The sequence below is a fragment of the Cavia porcellus genome, unplaced genomic scaffold (genome assembly GCF_034190915.1).
Source record: "Cavia porcellus strain 051 isolate PalLab524CR breed Dunkin Hartley unplaced genomic scaffold, mCavPor4.1 scaffold_12, whole genome shotgun sequence".
Taxonomy (NCBI): Eukaryota; Metazoa; Chordata; class Mammalia; order Rodentia; family Caviidae; genus Cavia; species Cavia porcellus.
Window position 1 is genome coordinate 73,224,714 of NW_026947495.1, and position 23,782 is coordinate 73,248,495.

Consider the following 23,782-nt stretch of genomic DNA (forward strand, 5'->3'; position numbering starts at 1 on the left):
TTTTCCTTCCTCAATATGAACAGGTGCAATAATGTTATCTGCAGAAAATACTGAGTAGATAAAAACATTTTTTACTTTCACATACAACAACCAGATTACTCCTCCACATCGCACTTTACTGGCCTTTAATTGCCTGCAGCGTGCTCTGAAGTGACTGCTAGCCATGTACTCCAAGCCATCTCCAGGATCAATGTGCCCTGTGCTGGCTGGGATAGACCCAATAGGCCGGCAGAAAGACCCTGAAAATGGCTTTCAAGGGGAAGGAGAAAATCTGTATGATGTGCAGTCTGAGCGATTCCTGGCTCTCTGTACATTCCTCTCTGCTTTCTGTTGTTAGTCTGGCAGGTGTAATGGAGGCTTGGGACACAATGTACAGAATGAGAATCAAGTGCAAAATCACGGATCATCAGTGATGCCTTATTTTTAAATTTCTCTAAAATAATCTGTAGCACATTGATCTTATTTTGATCTTTGTAATATGAACACATGAACCATCTATGTTGATTTGAGTATAAACTGAGGAATTGAATTTGCAATATATACACAATAGCGCATTTTTGAACATGATAAACCCTCTAAGGAAGTGCTGTGACTTCTTATATCACTGTATCTGTTAATATGAATACTCTAGCTTATATTGATGTTTTACAGACACTTTTTCACATCTATCCCATGATAAAATTACAAGTGTCTGCAATTTGAAAAATATATTTTGTTTTAGTAGTTTCTTGGATAAGAATTTACCTATGAACCTTAATAAAGAGTACACAAAAATTATTCAAAACAAAATTGAATTTGTTATAATCCTGGTATCTCCAGTTAATATGAATATAACAAAGTACTTAGATTTATGCATGCACATCAGGTCTCTCTTTGTCAAGAGATCTTTGAAGAATTCTTCACTCCATGGATAGAATGGCAGTGTTAAGCCTTTCACATAGTAAGTGTTTGAAAAGAAAAATGAGAGAATCTTGTGATTCTTCTGAGATGATAAAGATAGCCTCAGCTCGTCATTATGAAAGAGAAAAGATAGTTGGTCCCTTGGAGTCACAGGTGTGAACGGAGAGGACTAAGTTAGAGGGCAGTGCCAGAGATTTATTTGTTGTTTAGTCAGTTAATTTCCATCAAATGATCCCTGCAAGTTACTTGATTCAGTGTTTAATTCTTTAATAGTACAGACAGCTCCAGGGTTACAAAAGAGATTAAATAAAACAACTGTTCTTTACACAACTGGGTAGACAGCCAATTTGTCTTTTTTTAATGCTAACTTATCTAAAAGAAACTTTCATATATTTTCATTCTCTGGCAACCAAACACACTATCACGAAAATAATAAGGCTAGCTATATTAAGTGAGTTAGTACACAGAGATAAGACTTAAAAGTTTCTGAATATTATCAGGGACAATGCTGGGAAACTATTGGTTTTCAACCATACTACGCAGTCTAAGAAAAACTCATTAGTAAATCTCTGTAGTTTCCTAATGAAAACAAAGTAGAAAGATTATCTCCTGGATTTGAATTGAGCAGTCACCAATGCAGTGTTGTGTCAGTTAAATTAATGACTATTGGAGGGTAAATAAGTATGGTGATAAGATATTTATAGGAATGAGAGTCTATCAAAGAGCTATGATTATTTTCATACTTCTTTTATGTTAGATAGTTTAGTACTCTATGTTCATTTTCTGAATTCACCAGAGTGGAATTTTAAAAAAGTAAATTTTTATGTGGTAACCATTCTTAAAATAAAAAAGATATAATCTTGGTTTTCAAAATTTTGCAAGATATTCGTGCAATACCAAAAGCCAAATTTTATTTTGTGGATAAACTATGGAGAAAATTGAAAAAGAAATTTAATTACTACAGGAATCCTTATTTCTGAGATTATAGAGAGGAACTGCTTCAGAGACTGAGAAAGCCATCACATCACTGCATTCAAAGGCCGCTTTGCCTCATAAAGGATTCTTCCATGGAGGCTGGCACTTCCTGTCACCCGCGGGGGCACCTGCTGAGCTTTCCCTGGTGTTTTTGTTGTTGTTTCTGTGTCATCCTCACTCTCCACAAGGATAAAGAGAGAAAATTTCTATCACTTCAAAGATACTTCTACATTAATGTTCCCCCTCCAACATTTAGGAGTTCTTAAATAATCTTGGAGACATATGACTTGGAGAAGATGACATGTTATCTTATGTTTTTATGGAATTTATTATTTTCTTGATCTGTTGTGCAAATTCAAGCAAGAATTTGAGTAAATTGCTCTCTATGGAAAATCTCTGAAATGAAATAATTTGAAAGTAGCTTATGACAGATTCTCAGGCTATCAAGAAATAAGTACTTGCAACCCTTATGTTTATATAACAGAAGAAGAAAACATATTTTTGAGCAAACAATTTTCTTTATTATTTTGAAAGTTTCATTGTAAACATACGACACAGAGCAGTGAGTGTCTATGGTGAGAGCCTCTAAGTGACCATGTCTTACTTAATTTACTTGGGCAAAACTCACAAATACACTGTAGCATTTATAGTAAAGACTGATGAAGTGTAGCAGGAATATAACTTAGTGAATTTAATCACAATCAAAAATGCTAAAAACCAACAACAGTTTTGCTTCTGTCTGATTTTAGTTCAGATACCTGGGGATTAACACTCAATCAATAATTAATATTCTATCACACACTGCTAATGAAGAATATACTTTTCCATTCAAAGAGTTTGAGGAGATCTAAATTGTTCTTCTACTCACTAAAATATAAGGACTAGCATTTGATATGTATGGTCCTTTCTTTCCAGTTCCCACTATTTCTCATCACTGGATTAATAAGCAGGTGAAATATACTGACCAAATAGAAAGGAAGGCTCCTTGCTGCAACAACTGTCTTGCCAAAGTAAAGAACTTTTAACCAAGCATAACAAAGAGAGCTGGATAGTCCGAGTGATGAAACAGCAAAAATAAATAAATAAGGAAGGCAATAAAGTGTGAAATTAAGTTAGATGGAGCAGCTAAAATGGACAAAAATGGATTTTTCAAATCAAAGAGTAAAACCAATTAAGTGTATCAATTTGTTAACAAAAATATATTTTATATATCTTTGGCCATTTATTTCAGACTATCTGAAATTTAAAGATACATCTATGATTTTTCTTAATCTGTTCTGGGGCAAACATCCAAAGAAGACAGTTTTAAAGAGCATGAAGAAAATCATTTATTTATTTATTCATAATCAATAATAAAAATCATTTATTTATTTAGGGAAAGTAGTCACAGAACCATGAACGCTGAAAGAGAGCAGGTGAACACTGCCTCTGTAGTTTGGTCCACTGGGGGGTCCCACAACGATGGTGCCAGGAAATCAGAGGGGGAAGGGCAAGTTGGGGGAACAGAACCACAGAGATGTGGGGCTGAGAGAGCTGTGGGCATGGTGTGGCAGCGTCTTCCCCGTGAGATGTTGCAGGTGGAGTGCGACCTGTGAGAATCCTGATACTCATGTCAATAGTGCTTCTGATAACGAAATGATAGTGACTTCACCTAAACCACCAGTAACTAAGAATATACCAGAGAGGACAGTGGTTATTAAAATATATAATTATATGGATTCTTTGATTGACTACTTTTTAGTATCTCATATTCCCTTTTTTGTAAAATGAATATCTATGTCCCCCTCATGTTGTAACCAGACCTAGGCATTTAGGATTTTCATGAAAATACACTTTTGCTTGGGATCCATGCGATCTACTTTCCCTCTAGGTGAAACTTTGCATGAGTATTCAGGAAGCAGATCCTGTGAGATCCTGTGAGCGTGTGCATAAGAAGGACAGCACAAAGGTGAAAGGGTCATACCACTGAACGATCTTCACTCTGGTGCCCTTCACATAGAACACGACTGAACTTTTACACGCTGAAGTCCAACATTGATTTTGATCCCAGATCCCAGTAACGTGAGACTGGTTGTTTTCCTTGTGTGCTGCTGCGGACACAGCTGACTTTCCAACTTTTAGCACTGCTCTGCATTACTCTCAATTAGCTGCCATCTGTCGAGTGGTGGTTATTGGTTTACATGGATTTGCCACTGTATCACTCCCTGATTCCAGCCTGGACTCATTATTTTGTGTCTTTTACCATTTACCTACTAGAAAGATGGGTGCTGTAACCTCTCACTACGTCTTACTGACTTGGTGACAACAGTGCCAGATCGACAAAGAATTTATACATAAAGAATAAGTAAAACAATAGTTCATTATTAGATCTCAGCATTTCAAAGGGAAATGGAATTGCTGGGTTTTATTAATAATATTACAAACAATAAAAATAGACCTCTAAAATAGGCTAATAGATGGAATTTTAAGAAGCGAGTTTGTCAAGATTATGTAGTACGGTTTCATTTTATGACTTCTGTTTTATTTATTAAAATAGGTTTATATTTCACTAATAATATCTTATGACTAGGAAATTATAAATTTCTTTCAAAATGTTTCTTTTAAATAATACTGGAAAATACAAGATATAGAGAAACAGTGAGTGGTATAGTATGTAATTGCAGCAAAGATAAAGAACTCACTGAGGGGTATGTTATATAACCACACCCACCCAAGAGGAAATCTAACAAAAATGTATAAGATCTCTCACTAAAAGTACAAAGCAATGCTGAAATTAAAAAATATCTCAGCAAATGAGGAAAATCTCAACATTGCTAAAGATACTAATTCTTTCCCAACTGATCTATTGACTGTATATAATCAATAAAAATTCATTTTGCAAAAAAGGCAGGCTAACTGTAAACTACAGAAGAACTGCTAAGGAACTAATTATAGTCAAAAGGACTCTGGAAAGGAATGAAGTTGGAGAACTTAACCCATCACATTTAATATTAAAGAAAAACTAGAGGTATCCTGACCCTTAGGTACTGGCAGTGATGGCGCGATGAAGCACAGCCGAGACAGACAAACACATGTGCTGACAATTGATAATGCTCGTGATCTCAGCAGAACAATGACTTAGAAAAGAATATTCCTTCCGACGTGGATGAGAGGACATAAGAGCTACCTTTTCTGGCTGTAGGTATGTTACATATCATTGCTGTATAACCAATTACTTAAAAATTCAGCAGTTGATAAACAACAACATCTTACGCACTTGCAGAGGGCTGGGAATCCTGGGTGACTTTACTGACTGTGTGACTCCAGCTTGGTCACAAAGTGGTCAGCCTGGGCTGCAGTCGTGCTGCGGCTCAACCAAGCCAGGAGACACAGTTCCTGCATGGTTGTCCGGTGGGCTTTGCCTGAAGCCTTTCCTTCTCTTCCTTGTCAGACTCTGTATGGAAAGCGATGTGTACACCCTGCTGTCTTCTGGCCCCGTGGCGAATGATAAGAAAGACACAGTTAAAGAATAGAAGAAGGGAGAAAAACTGTAAAGTAGCCCTCAATAAATGCCTTCACTGTCTCTATTTTTTTTTAATGCAGTACCAAATATAAAAACATATACTTGTGGCTTACGGGATGCCATCTTTCTATGAAGCAGCATGATTCAGAAACTTTTGTGTTTTTAAAAATGTATTATTTTATATTTTTTATTTCTTAGAAGTAGGAGCATTATTAGTCTGAGGTGCACACTAATTTCATTCATCTTGGGGAATCAGTGCATGCAGATGTTGCATCTTGGCTGTTTTTACTCCTCCTCCCTTTCCTGGAGCTCCTGCTCCCATCCTTTACCAAACCCCCTTCCAAATCTACAGAACTAACTCTGAGAGTGACGCCTTTGGTTGCCTAGGATACAGTCACAATATGGAAGGGTACTGAAAAGGGAATACTAGGAGGTATTCGCCCTCATAAACATTGGCCACCACATAAACTTTGAGGAAATTAAATGTATAAATTGCTTAGAATTAAGACTACCACTTACTTTGATATTTGGTAATAACGCTTCTGCAAAGCTATTATAGCGCATAGCTATATCTGTAATCATGATTTTTTTCTTACATTCACTGAGGCATGATTAATAGTTAGGTCTGTGAAACTGAAATTTCCAATGCAAAGAAATCACTTTAGTGTTTATTCTAAGGGTGTGATATTTGAATGAACACCGAGACAGTTATTTAGCTATGAGTACCAGTTCAAAGAGATGCTCTCATTATTGCAGAATGACCCTAATTGCACTGTGTTCAGTGTTGGAAATTTACCCTTCTAGACTGTGATAGATAATGCCCCATGCCAGCTTCAGGCCCTGAGTCAGCAAGCAGAGCCAACATGCCAGGTGCAAGGCAGGACAGCTTGGATGCCGCGGTTAGCGCTTTGCTTGCTGTGGGTCAGCCCATCTTTTTGACCCTGAGCTGTTTCTGGCTCAGTGCTTGGGGATAGGAATTCAAAATAAATGGAAGTCATTGTGGCTGAATCTTACAAGCTATGTGTCTCTGCACAAAAAGTTGTTAATTTTATTGCAGCTTAATATCTTCCCTCTCAAAGTCAGAATTATAACCTCTTGAGATTTTCACAGGTCTGGTGAATGAATTTATAATGTCTTTGATTTTAATAGGCCTATTTATGAAGTAAGGAACCATAAAACTTTAGGTTAGAAGTAGACAACTTGTCCAAAGTTAAGTGAAGTGTGGTTACCAGGACCACAGCTCTACAGAATATTAATAGCTGTTCCATGATGTCATTGACATTTGGAGTTTCTTGACCATCTATGATCTATTTTTTTTCACAATGAGCTATTATTTTATTTTATCTGAGTAAGTTACCTTTCCTTCAAAGTGCATTATCCTGAGCTCACTAGAAAACAGACTGAGACAAATTTTCATGTTAACATTTTATGGGTGAATTTCATCCAATGATAACATAAAACAGACACATGCTCCACAGTGCTCTGTCCCCCATGAGAGTGGTGACCAGCTCTCATTGAGGTCCTCTGGAGGAGGAGGACAACTTGTATTCTGTTTCTCCACAGCTACCCTGATTCCTTATGGAGACACAGCAGTTGAGTGATAATCTTGGTTTAAGAATGGGCATCTCTAAATTAACCTTATAAAAAAAGGTCTAATCATCATTCCTCCTAATAAATCTAGGAGTCTTCTCAAGTTAGCTCAAATATGGTAAATTTAATTTTGTTCTAGCATGGGACTTATAATTCTAATATATCTATTCAAACTTTTATCTACTATCACTTGATGTGAAGCAGTTTCAACACTTTCCTAATATCCTCCAATTATATTGAGTGCATACTGACTGCTCACAGTGAATACGTTCTCAAACCTGAACATTCAAAAAGGAATTGGGAGAATAGACTAATGGAAAGTTACTAAAAACAAGGAAAGATATTGAAATTTTATAGACATTCTTTTTTTTTATTTTTCATTTTTTTTGTCTTTTTCGGTACTAGGGATCGAACTCACGACTGCCTGCTTATAAGGCAGGCGCTTATGCCACTGAGCTAAATCCCCAGCCCCTAAATTTTATAGACATTCTTGAAGAGAACACAACAACATAAACAAGTTAGGCAGTAACTTGATAAATAAAACAGGCTTGAAGTTCATTCATAAGAGGTCTGTATTCTTTGATATCATTTTTTCTCTTTTTTACTTTAACTTTTAATGGTTTGTTAAAGAACACAAAGTAGACCATTTTTTAAAAAATTGAATAACCTAAAGTACATTTTCTTTAGTCAAATCTAGAAACTCATAATAAATATAAAATACACTTACTGAAGTTTTAAAAGTCAATTTGAATAGACAACACATAAAATAGACTAAATTTCTCTGCATGTCATTCTTAATGACTAAATTACCTTTTTAAAATTTCTACATTTTCTTACATTTCCATAGTTAATTCCTTTGTACAGCAACAAGTTTGACAATAAATACCTTCCTATTAGTATTAGCTCTTAATGGAAGCTTACTTCAAACCATATAAATTCTGGCTTCTTTATTGATATTTAAAATTATTGCCTATCTGAAGAAAATTTAGTACATATTCATGGAATTGAGCAAATAGTAAGAGAAAACAGTTTAATATAAGATATATATATATATATATATATATATATATATATTAAACAAGAATACCTTAAAATTATGTTTGATAGTAAAAGAAATCCCATCCTAAATTAATAGAGTCTTGCTAGGATTGAATGTAAATTTACTTCTTGAAAAACTGCATGTTAGTGCATACTCAAAGCCCTCTGCAGGCACAAAGCCCAAGAAACCCTACAGGGGAAAAAGGCAAGCTTTTTCCTTTGCCTATTATAAAACAACAGTGATGTTTATTGATTGGATTTATGATTTGTTCTTGTTACTAGTTGTTTGCAAATTTCATTTGCAAATGGGAGATGCATTCACACTTCTAGAGTACAGAAATCCAAGTGTCAATGGATACTGGCTGCTTTTTCTCATCTAAGCTGCTAAAATGTTTGGTGAAGAATTTGCTTTGCTTTCCTGCTCCCCTCCTCTTCTCCCTTCTCTTCCTTTTCCTTCTGTGTTATTTTTATTTTTCAATATGGATAGACATCATGGAACATTAACTTTATCGGCTACTACTCTAGGCTGACTAAAAAGCTATGTTATTCATAATTTAGAAATTGTCACCACCTGGATTTATCTTACAATGCTATAGTGACTCAAAATAAGAATAAAGCAATTAGGATTTACATGGAAATCTTACAGCGATTTGATGATAGTTGTGGAAGAGGACTTGAGTCTACTCTACGCATGGGAGTTCTCCTCCAGGCTATCTCTTCTGGGGTCTGTAACGGCCTGCTGTGATGTTTCCTTTCCAGGCTTTTTAAATACTTACAAAATATGGAGCCACCAGGAAAGACTCCTTGATATGTGGTGAGATTCCTCCGAACAGGGACAGAAGATACTGCTGATTGACTTTCAGTCCTGTGTGTCTTCAGTTAATTCTAAATCATTTTTGCTCCTGTATTAAAAATGAGACAAAACTGAAACAATGAAAACCAATCCATAGTATCATTAGAAAGTTTCAAACAGTGTTAAACATCAATAACAGGTAGATACAAGGACCAAAGTTCTGGATGACCAAGTTTCAGTATATAAGATAATGACGTTGAAGGCAAAAGTTAATACTGTGAGTAGACTGGGTATTATTCATTCATACACATTTTACTTGACAAAATTCAATGTTCTCTCATTAAAGGGCTTTTAAAGTTTTAGTATGAGTTTTATGTAATGTAAGTAAACTTAGCATAAAGAAAATGAATTACTCAGCTAATATTAAGTTGACATAGATATTCTCTCTGCCAACAATTTCTAGAGCGATCTTGGTCTGGCCACTTCATTTCCTCCCATGAAAATTTCAGTATTATTTTTATAATGCTAGCTTGAGCATGCACTGAAATCAAAGTTATTTAAAGTTGGTGATTATGAATGTCAACTATTTTAGATGAAATCATTTTTATAAATAATTAGTTGCATAAAGACAACCCTACAAATTTGCAATTTATAAAAATTCAGAATTTCCTTGATGAACTACGTTTATCATCTATATTAATGTGAAGCTGGGAGGCTATTATTGCAAATACCCGAGAATATTCAGCACATCCTTTCTTGATTTTGAAAAAGGCCATAATTGAATTTCTCTTGAAATGTAATTGTGATACAAGGCAATTTTCTATATGCATAAGAAATTGACTCACAGTCCAATTACTTCTACTTAGCCATATGGGCAGGAGTAACTCGCAGCTGACTGTGGATTTCACACTACAATCAGTGAGACAGATTTTCAAAACCCTCAAGAGGAAATTTTATTCATGATACATCACATTTAAAATTGTGATATATTCAAATCCATATTTAGTAAACCACTAAGCTCCTATCATGCCTGCAAGTTCATATTTAAGAACAAAATGAAGCTTTCATCACATAAATATTACATGTAGTCTCCCTCACCACGTCTTATCTACCCGAAAACTAATATGGTATTGTAAAAGGGATGTCTAAGGAGGTGTTAAAAAACAAAGTGCATTTTAATAGGATTTTAATATTGTAATTTATGGAGACCAAATGAGATACCCATTAAAATACATTTGTATTTATCTTTGTAAACCTTTTTTTGAATATGTACTATTTCCTGTTTTCCTAAATGTAGCACTTTTTCCCAACTATGTTTGAAATGTTTTATTGAGTACAAAATTTCAAGCACTGTTTGGAAAAAATGCAACTATTTTCCTTTTGAAAAAATAGCTTTTGAATACTGTGTTATAATTCTTCTTTTCCTCCCAGTTTTCTTTTGCCCCTTCTCATAGTTTTCAATGTTAATTATGATTTGATGAAACACTAAAGATAAGTTTTGGTTAGAAGGCTTAGAGATGATAGGAAGATGATATATATGTGACAGTAAAGATTTTGTAGAATAAAATGTGGAAAACAATAATTTCTAAAGTATTTTGTCAGCCAGTTTTATATTTTACTTTACTTACTCAAAGTCTTGTAATTTCTAAAACCATGGCAATATTAATGGAAATCTATTAAAGTAAACACTTTATTAATGATTAAAATATATTGCATAAACTGGAAATATTGATTTAAAAGAAATTTACAGTTGTTATTACCAGATACTACTGGCTTTTTTTATTCTGAACCTATAATGGATGCTAGGGTCATACAAAAATGACTATCTTTGTAGTATTTAGTACATTTGTAATATTTAAAACAAGACTTAAAAAGACTTAACATTAGCCATGGTGGTGCACTCGTGTGATTCCAGCATTCAGGCTCATTGAGTTCGAGGCCAGTCTGGGCTACACAATGAGTTCAAGACCAACCAGGACTACAAAGCAAGAAGACCCTGTCTAAAAACAAAACAAACAAACAAACAAACAAACAAACAAAATTGAAAGAAGCAAATGGGGAGGTGAGATCAAATTAAGTAAGAATACATTTGATGCAAACCTCAAGTGTTAACGTGTTTATCTTAAAACTAAACTGCATTTTCTAATTCTGTTTGGTAAAGTGTTCCAAAAAATAATGAGAAAATCCATGATCATGAACACCCTTGGTGTCAAAATTGTACTCACCATCATTCCTCTCCAAGAGAGTGCTGAGCAGGGTCCAGGTCAGCAGCAGGAAATTATCTCCAAGCTCCAACTTCAGATGTGCTGAGGGCCGGGTTTCAGAGACTGGAGAGAAGGAGGGGGGAAGGAAGAGAGGGAAATGTTGGTCCAAAGGTACAAAATGACAGGGAGAATAAATTTAAGAGATCTGTCTCAGAGCAAGTGTTGGTAGTTAATTATGTTCATGAAAAATTCAGAGTGATTAATAACTATACATTTATACTTAGGTAGATTTAAGCATATATGTATATATAACATATATGTATATATGCTTCAAACTAATATGTTTACATGTCAAATGCATGCATGTTAATTTACAAAAATAAAAAAAGACTCCCTATCACTAACTTTAGAACAATTCCAGCCTCTGAAGAATTGTAGGTGTGATGGATTGAAACACATTGAATACTTCTGAATTCATTAGTTCATAACATTAATAAAACCATTCTCAGTGGAAATTATATAAAACACCAGGAAACCATTTTGTTACTTTGAAATAATTGGCCATTCTACTGCTTTTCCTATATAAGCTGTGCTTCAGGGCAAAGAAATTGATTAGGGAAAGTTTTTTAAAAATAGTTTTACTAAGCCATCTCTTTAGAATTTTTATTAGTATAATAAAGCAAATATTAGCTTCATCTTAATACAGCTAATAAAAAAGAATTAGAGGAAACTATACAATTATTAAATCTTAGTAAGAAAGAGAAATCTGGGCAATAACCATTAGTGACTGCTAATAAAAAAAACAAGTAGTCATTTTATGTATTCATAACAACAACCTAAAGAGTGTTCTTGCCAAAATACTCACTGACTCAGAATTTAACTATGAGTTTTTGAGCAGCAAGAGAATTATGAAAACTTACTAAACAAACAGCACAAGGATTTTGCTAAAGACTGGCAAAGTCCAGAGTGTGGAAAACTCAACAAAAAAACTAATAAGCAAAAAAAACCTGGTTTATTCAATAAGTGGCTTGTATGGAGAATGAAAGAGGGTGGCCTTGGGTTTAAGAACCCCAAGAATCGTACTAACTGTCTCAGGCCATGTCCTGCAGTTATAATGGGATACTGGAGGCTGAGAAATTTATAGACAAAATGACTGTATCTCTCACAGCCTGCAAGATGGGAACCCCCAGGATCGTATCACACACTTGGCATGGTCTCACAGTGTCTAAGGAAGAAGTGAGAGAACATCTGTGAGAAACAAGAGCACACCCAGTGCAAAAAACCATTCCTCCATTCATGAGCATAGTGATCCCTGATGCAGTTTGTCTTCCAGGTCGACCTCCAGTGCAGTCACAAAGCCAATCGAAGGTCAACATGACTTTTAGAGAAGAGATCCGACCCCATGGTATTACTTGACTGCACTATATAGGTTTTATTGGATCAGGATGGGAACATATCATAAAAATTTTAAAAATCTGATCCACAAAAGTTCTGTAATTCTTTGATGTGATGTTATGCAATAAAGGATACACAAATGTTTACAGACACAAAGCCTTATGTTTTGAATTAGTCTAAAAATAAGCAAGGATGTATTAAGAGTCTCCAGCACGAAAAAATAAAACTTATGCCATATAAACTTGTAAAAAGCGAGAGAGACACAAAGAGAGACAGACAGACAGAGGGATACAGAGACAGACAGAGACTGCAAAGAGAGGAACAGAAGGACACAGAGAAGGAAACAGAAAGAGAGAGAGAGACAGAGACAGACAGACAAGAGGGATAGAAAGAGACAGAGACAGAGACATACACTCACAGAGACAGATAGTCAGAGAGAGAGAGAGAGACTTACTATGAGGAATTTGACCTAAGTTTTCTCTCTTGTAGCTGGGAATCCAGGAAGCCAACCGTATAATTCAACCCAAAACTGGCAGGCAAATGAGCCCATTATAATAAGGCAGTGGTAAGGCAGAGAAATCCTCCTGTCTGTTTTATTTTCTTTTTATTCATCTCTCAGTGAACTGGTTGCATAAGGCTCACCCACTAGGAACTGTGATTTTTCCCTCCTGAGTCCTCCAACTCAGTGCTAATCTCAGCCAGAAATCAACAGACGTGCTGAGAAACAGAGGTTAAGTTGGGCACGTCCATTGTGTTGCTCACTCAGATTGCTTAGAAAGTTCACCACCACCAAGGGTAAAAGACGTGAGACATGAAAACATGTTGTGAGCTTAGAATTGCGGAAACTAGCGCGAGTTTGATGAAAGTTTATTTGCTATTTTCCCTATTTGATACATGCTGGGTATTTTCTATAAATGAGTTTTCAAAAGTAACAGAAATAATCATTACTTAACATTTCCAAATTGATTGATAAGCTGATGAAACATAGTATCTTCAACAATTCTCTCTTCTACCTGAAGCTAAACATTGCTTATCTCAATTCTGTCTCTTAAACATGAAATAAAAACATCTGTGGTCAAAACAGCTAACCAGGATTTGGCAAAGATTTTCTGTGAAGAACAAATTAGTAAATATTTTTGGCTGGTTATACAGTTTCTATCACAGTAACTTTTTGCTGTTGCTATGAAAGGCACTCTAAATGAATACAGAAATGGTGAGTATGAACTTTTTAAAATAAAATTTCATTTCGATAAGTGGGGTGGGTCAGATGTGCCTCTCAAATCCATGAACATAGGGTCTCTGTTAGCACTAACCTAATCCAATCCTCTCTCTTCTATGCTGCAGCAGTAAACACTCCATGATGTAATGATGAGATATATTTTGACATATATTAACTTTATTTTTCAGCATCTTTGCATCTGGCTTCTGTTTGGGTAACTACTGCAATGCACAGAAATGAGTCAGGGAAGATTATTAAAACTTTTGCATGAGAAACATTAGGAAAATAAAGTCATTATTTTTTATAACCAGCAAAGCGCTTAATAAAATGCTTGCTAACAAAATGCTAACAGTACTTACTAATAGAATTCTTTCCTAGATTTATTAACCTCTCAAAAACAACTCATGAGCTGGGACTTGAGTCCCTGGACATCTGTATTACTATAGGCAAAAGGCAGAGAGGTTATAATATCATGGAATAGTGGAGTGAGGTGCAGGGAATTCCCTTCTCCGAGGAAGGCACAGATGGGGAGAGAAAATTCTAATTCTAATATGTGCTTCTTCCTGGGCTTCTCTGGAGGGAATTCTGGATAGGAGTGTAGGAGCTTGTTCTCTGGCTCCAGACTGTAAGGTGGTATGGTTTTCTGGGGATTGAAGTAGAAGCTTCCAGAAGGGTAACAGGAACAGGAAAGCATTGGAAACAATGGCTCAGTCCCCCTCTGTGAGTCCAGGTAGAAGGGCTGTGTCTGCCATGCTGTATAGCAGCTCATAAAGTGGAGGTGATGGGGCCTGTGCTGGAATCACAGGTGGCCTAAGTGGCCCTTTCCAGGTCCTAGGAAACAGTGATGGTAGAGGCGGTGGGCTGGAGCGCAGAGTGGCTAAGAAAGGCTCGGGATCCAGAGAATATGGGGGTCAGAATGAATAGGAGGCTTCAGAGTTCAGCTTCCTGGTGAGAGCTGGATGGGTTACACGGTGACAGAACCATCCTGCACAATGTGTAGGACAATACAGGACTCCAAGAGCAAAACCAGCGTGGCCACGCTGCAGAGAGACTGGAGGGGGAAGCCAAAAGGAGAGCTAATAATAATAATAATAATAATAATAATAATAATCATGAAACTGAGAGACAGACATTAATGACTGAACTGTCAAATTAAAGGCCTCTTTTGGTTTTTGCTCCTCAGCTCCTCACTTATATAAAACCTTGGTGGTAACACACGACCTCAGCGGCCTTTTACTCTACTCTGAGTCATTTTCATCCAGTAGTTTTTAAGAGTAAGCACGCTTACAAATTCACAGGAAGCCCCCTGATGCTCCCACTTCATGATCAATAGCTTACTTAGTTCCACAAAATCCAAACTCACCGCCTTTGTGTGCACAGCGCTCTGCTCCCGGTTTCACTCCTGGGGTGCCTGCCCTGTGCCCTGCGAGCCCGCCCTGCCTCCCACGCCTGGTCACGCCTGCAGGGCACGCCGCTGTGCCCTCCTGCCCTTCCTTCACTGCTGTCTCCACTAGCAAGTCTGCATCAGCATCATCCGGGTACTTAAGTTTCCTTCACCCTGATGCGGTGGACCTAGTGGTTGAGATGACCACGTACTACTGTGTAACTTTCCCCAATTTATTTTTTACCACACCTGTTGAAAACCTGTAGTATTTTTACTTAAAAATCACCCATTTAAAGTAAGTCCACTTATGAATACACTGATCTCAAAAGCAATTGTTTAATTGTTAAGCAAAAGGAAAATTGACCAAATGAATTCACTTCTCATGAATAGATGACTTAAATATTTTAAAAAGTGACTCATATGACATAAAATATTGTAGGGAAGCCCATGTTATGGATTGAGAAAATAACATTAGTTTTTCTCTTTTATAGATTTAGAAATTAAAAAAGGTAAGAAATCTCACTTCGGCTTAAAATTTATTCAAGGTCTTATAGGTGATTTATGATATCTCCCTTTCTAAACTTGAACCAAGTGGCTTTTTCACTTAGTCATGATCAAATTGTGCAAATATTATACTGATTACTCTATGAGTCCAGTGTTATACTTGGTCTCTTTTTAAAATATTACACAGTAGTAAAAAACTGTAGATAATAAAAAGTATTAAACTATATTAGTTTTTCTTTTTGATTGTTTTTGAGACAGGATCTCATAGTAGTTCAGGCTGGCCTTGAACTCTTTTATGTAGCCCAAACTGCCCTCAAACTCAAGGTGATCCTCTTGCCTCAGCCTCCTGAGTGCTGGGATACAGGGATGTGCCACCATGCCAGACTATTATAATGTAAATTGTGTTTACTTTTAAGTCTTTTGAAGAAAGAAAAACATTTTTAGATTCCTAAGAAGTTAAACTTTTCTTGTGATTATGTTGATAGCATCTCTATTTCATTCTAAACAACTGGCCTGTGCCATAAGGCATTGTAAGTCTTTGATCATAGTCATTATGATCACAAGCAAATCATTAGCATTTGATAAGCATATCTTAATGAATGAGAATTCATAATATTTTTAATGGAAAATTTATACCATGATTATTAGAATAACCAAAACAATTTCGTGATAATCATGAGTCATGTTAGTCACACCAAAATGTCTATTACCAGGAGGAGTGCTATTTGTGGACATAATTATAACCATGACAATTCTGATTTTAATGATAATTTGAAGCCCCAACGTCTCAGTTTCTTAATTTTAATACAGTTATTATTCTAGTGAATAGTCAGCTTCCATTTCCCACACTGTGTACTTTCATTTATCTAGTAAGATTTTCTTTCTTTTATTTTTTGATACTGAGGATCAAACTCACAACCTTACACTTGCCAAGCAGGTGCTTACACCACTGAACTAAATCCCTGGTCCTAAGATTTTATTTCTAATGGAATAAGTACAGAGGTAGAATATCATTTAGGAAAATATTCTCAGTATATTGCTATGTGACCTTTTAATAATATGATAAACTCCGATAAACATCAAACCTTTCTCATCAAAAAACCCAAGTATTTTAGTAATGTATAGTGCAGTTTATCTAATTTTCTGGCCAATAAATATATAAAATAAACCCATATGAGTACATATGCCATAATATCAAATCCATTTCCTTACAATGCAAGCAATTATAATTAAACACACAGCTTTGTGAGCAGAGTTTATTAATAACAGATTTTCTTTCAGGATTTATGTTTTTCCAATTCCTTTTATCTGTTTATACTATTCTGTCAGTCCAGATTAATGAACATTTATTGAGGGTAATAAACTCCTAATGCATTTTCAGAGTATTCATGAAAAGATAAAAAAATGTATTTTTTAAAAAAAATCTTGCTTAACTTTAAAAGTGAGGGATACGATTAAAAAAGCATGCATTTAAATATTTGCTTTTTCCTTTTTGTCCAAAGAACTGATTCTGAAACACAGACTGATTTAACCCAGTTATAAACATTGCAAGAACATCGGAGGAGACATTGATTCTTTTTAAAGAAACCTAATTTGAAATCAGGAAGTTACTTACATGATGTAAGCAGTGAGCTCACCTTACTAATGAGTTCTCTATAAATTCTAGAAATTTCTCAAATGATCTCAAATCAATAGAAAATTTGCATATTCGAGACAAAAGACTTTCCTCATACCCAGCCACTTGACATGAACTTGCAGAGTTGATGGGTTCCCTGTTAGTCTAAAATACTTTCTTGTAAACAAAATTTTTTTTTCAAAGTAGACACACTGCAAAGATCAGAAGCAGAAAATTAGTGTTGATATACCACTGTCATCCACAGTTCATCCCTTTGAGGTTTCACTCAGTCCTGGACCTTTGGTACCAAAATTTCCAGTTTAGAATGGCAAATTTCTTACAGAGTCTTGAATCATTCTAGATCTTGGTCAATTTATTCTTGACTTTTTGCTGTAGATGAAAACACGAAGACACCTCTGTTGTAGAAGCTCCCTCCAATGGTTTTTACCTGGCGTTTGCTCTTATTAAGTTGGGCTATTTATTTTGGGAAGAATATTACAAACATGATGATGGGTTTCCATTGCATCTTATCAGTTAACCTATGTTTTAATTTTTACCCATATTAATAATTCTGTTTAGATGAGTCACCTTCCCAAACTTAAACGGAATTTGCAACATCTCATCAATACACCCTGTACTTTCTTTAGGAGTTTTGGGTCTACATAACTTGATACTTCTTTACAATTATAGAATTTTTGCTAATATCATGTTAAACATTTTTCTCATGATAATATTTCAAATTTTTATCTCAGATACCCTGATTACATTTATTGACTTCATGTCATTGTTCCTCTGGAGATATGGTGAATGACAGATTTTTCAAATCTTTAATTAGATACATTTCTTTTACTTGTATAATCCTATATAGGTTGTGATGCAATGTCTATTTTATCACAAATTTCTTATATAAGCTATTTTTGTATCTATATTTTTCAAAGAGATTAGCTCAAAGTTTTCTTTCATTCCCCTTGTAAGGTTTAGATTCAAAGCTAACTTAGCTTTTATGATGTTTTAAAGTTTTATATCTTTTCCTAGTTCTATCTTGTCCTACAGCATTTTGTTTAAAGTGGTATATGGTCTTGAGTATTTAAAACACAAATTATTTAGATTTTGTGTTTCATTTAGCGTCAGTTTTGCTAAAGAACAACCTCAAGAATAAGCTTGATATTGCTGATTTTCTTTGTTGTCCTTTTGATAGATATTTTATTAATTTCTGATTTTGTTTTTGTTAGCATGCCTCTGTTTCAGAGTATTTAATTTCTGTCCTTTTCTAAGTTCTGCACAGAGGTGAATAGATCCGACTCTAGTTCCTGCTCCTTCTTAGGCCTGGAGGACTTGCTCAGGTAGCCAGCACTCCCTTCACTGCTAGCTAAGTTGGTGCTGACCCTTAGGTCTGCTGTGCTCATGCTCTTCAATCAGATTTAAATTTTCTGTTGTAATTTCCTGTGGGCAAGGGGCTTTTCATTCAAAAGCTCATAAATTAATTTACAGACTTCTGGGTATTTTCCAGTCAGCTTCGTGTTTCTGATTTCAAGCTTTGGAAAGATAACATGGTCCTCGTGATTTCATTTATGATACCTTGAGGCTTGCAGTATTCTAGGCCAGGGGTCAGCCAATTTAGGTGAAGATCACTGTGCTCTTGAAAAGAATATGTACTCTACAGTTGTTGGGTGTATGTTCTACGGATGTCAAAATCAGTTTGATTAACTTTATTCCTCAAAATTATTTCCAGGTGTGGTGGTGCCTGCCTAATAGAGGTTGAGACAGAAAGGTCCCCAGAAGTTCAAGGCCCTCTGGGGCTACACAGTAAGTTCATGGGCAGCCTGGACTACGTAGTGAAACCCAAACAAACAAACAAAAATTATTCTAATCTTAATAAACTTTTGATAGGTTTACTTTTTCAATTCCAGAAATGAGTTTTGTTTGTAATGATTTTGAAACCCTCACTTTGTAACCTTTGTAAATTTTTGCATTGTGTTTTAAGAACTATGTAATATGGTACATAATATTTTAAGATCTTTCTGTTATCAAATATCCTCCTTTACTTTTTGGTTTGAAGTCTCTCTATCTGATGCTAATAGAGCTAACATATTTCATTTGGTTGATATTCATATACCTTTAAAAATGTTTAATTTCAGTGAGCCTGTATTTTATGTTTAAGATATTTTACCTGTAAAAAGAATATTACTGAAAATATTTTAAAATGAAAACTTTTGTTTTTGCTGAAATATTTAATTCACTCTGGTTTCCTATTGTTTCTAGTGTGCTTATATTTAATCTCAGGTCTTACTCGTTTTTCATTGATTCATCTGTCCACATTACTTTTTATCTCATATGATTTTTGCATTAATTAACCTTTGATTTTAAGATACCTTACTTGCTTTTCAGCTAATCAAAGCCTGCTCAAAATCATCCGTGTTATTATCTCTCATTCAATGTTTTTACTCAGTTTACATTTTTACTTTTCCTATAAGTAATTGAGACTAAATAACAGCATACTTTATCAAACATGATGAAATAAACTCCCCTTTAAAGTAACTGCACATATTTTATGCTTTAGCCCTGTGAATTTTTAAACGGAACCTAAAACTCCTCTCTAAATCAGATACTTTTAAATTTTTATTTTGTGAGAATGAGGTGTATACTTTTCAATTTTTGAAAATGAAAGTTTAGTTGATTTGAACTGAAGTTAAATATCTGCATAAAGACTTTTTAAAAGTACAAACTAAATTATATATATATAATTTAGTATATATATATATATATATATATATATATATATATATATATCTTGGATTACTTACCTGGTGAGTGCTGCTGAGCTATATCCCTAGCCCTTTATATAGATAATCTTAAAGTTTATTGTTAACAGATACATAAAAACAAAATACACACATATTAATGGGCTATGAAGTGATGTTTGATACATGCATACATTAAGAAATGCTTAAAACAATTTAAACGAACTTATTTCCTCAAACATTTAACATTTATTTATGCTGAAAACTTTCATACACTTTTCTTAAGCGTTTTAAAATGCACAGTTATTATGGTATCTGTAGTCACTCACATCAGAGCTATGCACACCACAGCTTTATGCTCCAACTCCCTGTCACTTAGCATTCGGGGATCAGCCTGTTCCCCCTAACTCCTCTGCCCCAGTTCAGGTAGCCATGAGTCTCCTCTCAACTTTTCTGAAACGACTAAGTTGGAATCTGCATACAGTGACTCACATGCTATTTTTCTTTCTCTGCTGTTTTTTTTTCCCCTTGACATAATGATCTCCCATTCCATCCAGATACCAACAAATGTCAGAATTATATTTTGTGTTTTTGTGACTGAATAGTTTTCTTTTGTGTCTGTCTATATGTTCTTTTTCTTTATTCATTCATCAATTGATGGAGCTTAAGTAGTTTTCACTTATTGGCTATTTTGACCAATGGACATGGAAATTCAGATGTCTCTTTGATATACTGATTCCCTTTCCTTTGGACATATACCTGGTAGTGAATTTGCTGAATGACATGGTAACTCCATTTCTAATTTTTTTGGGAAATCTCCATACTGTTTTCCAAACTGGTAATTTACACTGTTACTGACAGTGCACTAGGGTTCTATTTTCTCCTCATTGGCAATAGCACTTGTTAACTTTAGTCTTATTGATGTTAATCATTCTTATTGGGTGAGGTGGTATGTCACTGTGGCTTTGATTTGCACTTCTTTAGTGACTAATGACATTGTATATTTTTGATGGACCTTTCAGCTGTTTGTATGCCTTGTGAGAAATGACTATTTAAATCTATTGCCTTCAAGTATGTAATGGCTAACAATAAAAATGCAAACAAACGCTCCAATTTATTAAATTTAACAGTACAAATGCTATGAGTTGGCAGATATGGCAAAAACAAAATTACCTAAACAGTAACTTTTTGTAAAGATAAAGAAAACAGTGTTTCTATGAAAGATGCAAAGTAATTATAAAGCTTAAGTGAGACTCCATTAAAAATTTTGATAGAAAGGTGCATCGTTTGGAAAAGAAGTCAGGCTTTCAAAATTTAATTGGCTTCCCACATCTAAATAAATTTAATATTACTTTTTATTGAAAATTTGATAGTTACATCCCATATTTCTGTTACTTTCTGAAAGTAAAGCAGAAACTAATTAAACTAATCAAAGGGCAGTTTCAGATGATGACTTTTATTTACTAATAAGACTAGTGAAACTGCACAGGTCAAAAATTATCTATTAAAAATATTTGAAAAGGATACACTTCTCTGTCAATAGTATTCTGAACATCTGTTATGATTTGTGGGTGGATGTCCCCCAAAGTCTCATGCAGTCATGGGGCAGGTTTCTGGTTTGGGACTGTTTCATGGTCCAGTGCTAGGATTGTAGATGTGAGTGCTACAACCATCCTAGGGCTTGATACAATATAAGGGACAAAAAAACTTTCACACTCCTTCATTTTTGATCTTGTTGCTTTTGCTGTCTTCCACTACTATGAACTCTGCCACACCACTCTGCCTTGGAGCCAGCTGAACGTGAACCAAAACTTCTGCAAGCTGTGAGCTAAATAAACTTCTCCTTCTTTAATTGTGGGTGTCAGGTATTTTGTTCCAGCAGTGAGAGGAAAGTAACTAACACATCTTTCAATAATTAAAATTCCCTTCTATTTCAGCAGATTGTGCTTTTTTTCCCCATCTGCTAGAATAGACACAGCTTATGTTTAATCAGCAAATGCATAGCGTTTTTCACATATAGTTTTTCCTTAGTCACAAAGTGTCTTTAGCCAGCAGCACAGCGGTTCACAGATAATGAGTAGTCATCAGGTTTCAGGAGCAGTTCTCAGAAGAGAATTTGGTCAGCTGTGGTGATCATAGCTGCTGTTTATAAAATCATCACTGCCACTGTCTCCCTACCCACAAGAGGCCCTAGGGACAACTGTATCAGTCTCTTGCATTTGGACGTGGTTTGGTGTCTAGTCCCAGTCAGTGAGTCACAGGCGTGTAATTGCTAATGTCATAACCCAGCATGCACTTGGTAATACAAAAACTGACTGATTCTTTCCCTTTTTTTTTTTTTTTTTTTGATGCGGAAGCTAAAATATTGTGCAACGGTGGGTGGCCATTCCATTACCCTAAATCCCCGAGTGACTGCAATTACAAAGGCCTTGTTAGTGTAGGGCGCGGACAAGAGATAAATCCTTGCCATTTAAAGCCACTAATGCAGTAATCCTCAGCTGAAATCCTGTCACCTGTGATTTTCCATGGAGGTTTCTATCCCTAAGAATGCAACACTCATTTTTCAGAAAATCAGTGAAATATTGTTTTGATGGGTATATAATTCATGCCATGGACTCCCATTTTAAGCACATATACTTTCTCAGAAATTATGTATATAGGTCTTTACTCATGTACTCCAATTTCTTATTTCCTAGCATCAATAAAAACTTAAATTGTTGAGTGAAATGACTTCAGCTGTTATACTTTCAGTGTAGTACCCTTACCAGTGACACCACCATTAATGCCTTAGTTTATTAAAAATATGGATTTCTCCTAGGCTAACCCCAGGGTAACTGAGTTGAAGTACAGTAGAGTTGCAGAATATCTTCTGTGGGAAATATTCTGTTACTTTTATACACACACAAATTGCGTCTCAGAGATTTTAAGTAAATTTATCATTTGTTTTACTTTTTCATTGTTCAGCTTAATGTGTGACTTTTCCTATTCAGATTGGAAATTTAAAGCAGGAATCATTCAAGAGCTACATGATCATTGGTAATGTATAGCAATTCTAGTGTCACACTGTGTACAAAAAGATACAACTCTTTCTATACAAGGAAAGGTGTGCAAATATAACTCAAACAAAAGTCAACGAAAATATAATTTTCTGTCACATTTTGCAGGAATATTTATTATCCAGAGCTACTGTTTTCTACTGTTTTCTCTGATGGTTCACTGATACTTCTTACCATCATATATATATTGTCTTAGTTACTTTTTACTCGTTGCTGAGACAAAATACCTGAAGCCCAAGTTGGGAAAGGAAAGGTTTATTTCTTACAGTTTTTGGAGGTTTCAGTCCACATTCAGTTGGCTCCAAGACAGGCGGGCATGGCTGGGCTGCCTTTCATGGCGGCTGCAAACAGCAAACAGGAACTGGCAAAGAGCAAGACACACCTTCTTCCTGCCATTACATCACATCCTGGCTCCACCCCTAGGTGGGTAGAGCACTGACACCATCAATCCAAGCACTAGAAAATGAACGAATCACAAATGAACAATGCAAACTCATGAGGCCTGGGGGTCACAGACATAAACCATGACATATACATATATATATATATGTGTGTGTGTGTGTGTGTGTGTGTGTGTGTGTGTGTGTGTATAACATAAAGCTTCAATTCACAAACACTTCTGTTCACACACACAAAAGCTCAGTTCTCAAAAACTTTTGACAAAATTTTGCTTCTATTCACACATTTCACATCATGTACAAACACAGCCACAATCACATTCCCCAAAATTGTAAAACAAATTAGTTTTTGAACTGACACACCACTATGTGTACTATATGTGTGTCTGTCTATCTATCTGTCTGTCTATCTAGTTGTTCTTTGCCAAATAATGTTCCATGTGCAAGAAATTCATAAGAAATAAAGTA

General features: G+C 35.2%; 1 long non-coding RNA gene across 1 annotated transcript; it reads right to left on the bottom strand.

Annotated features, from left to right (window-relative positions):
* Nucleotides 1-2,955: 2,955 nt before the first annotated feature.
* On the bottom strand, nt 2,956-23,288 carry LOC134478220 (uncharacterized). The gene is made up of 4 exons (XR_010050707.1): nt 23,183-23,288; nt 11,024-11,125; nt 8,782-8,907; nt 2,956-5,343 (listed from the first exon to the last, which is right to left on the bottom strand). It is a non-coding gene; the product is annotated as an uncharacterized LOC134478220 (long non-coding RNA).
* Between the last annotated feature and the right edge of the window lie 494 nt (nt 23,289-23,782).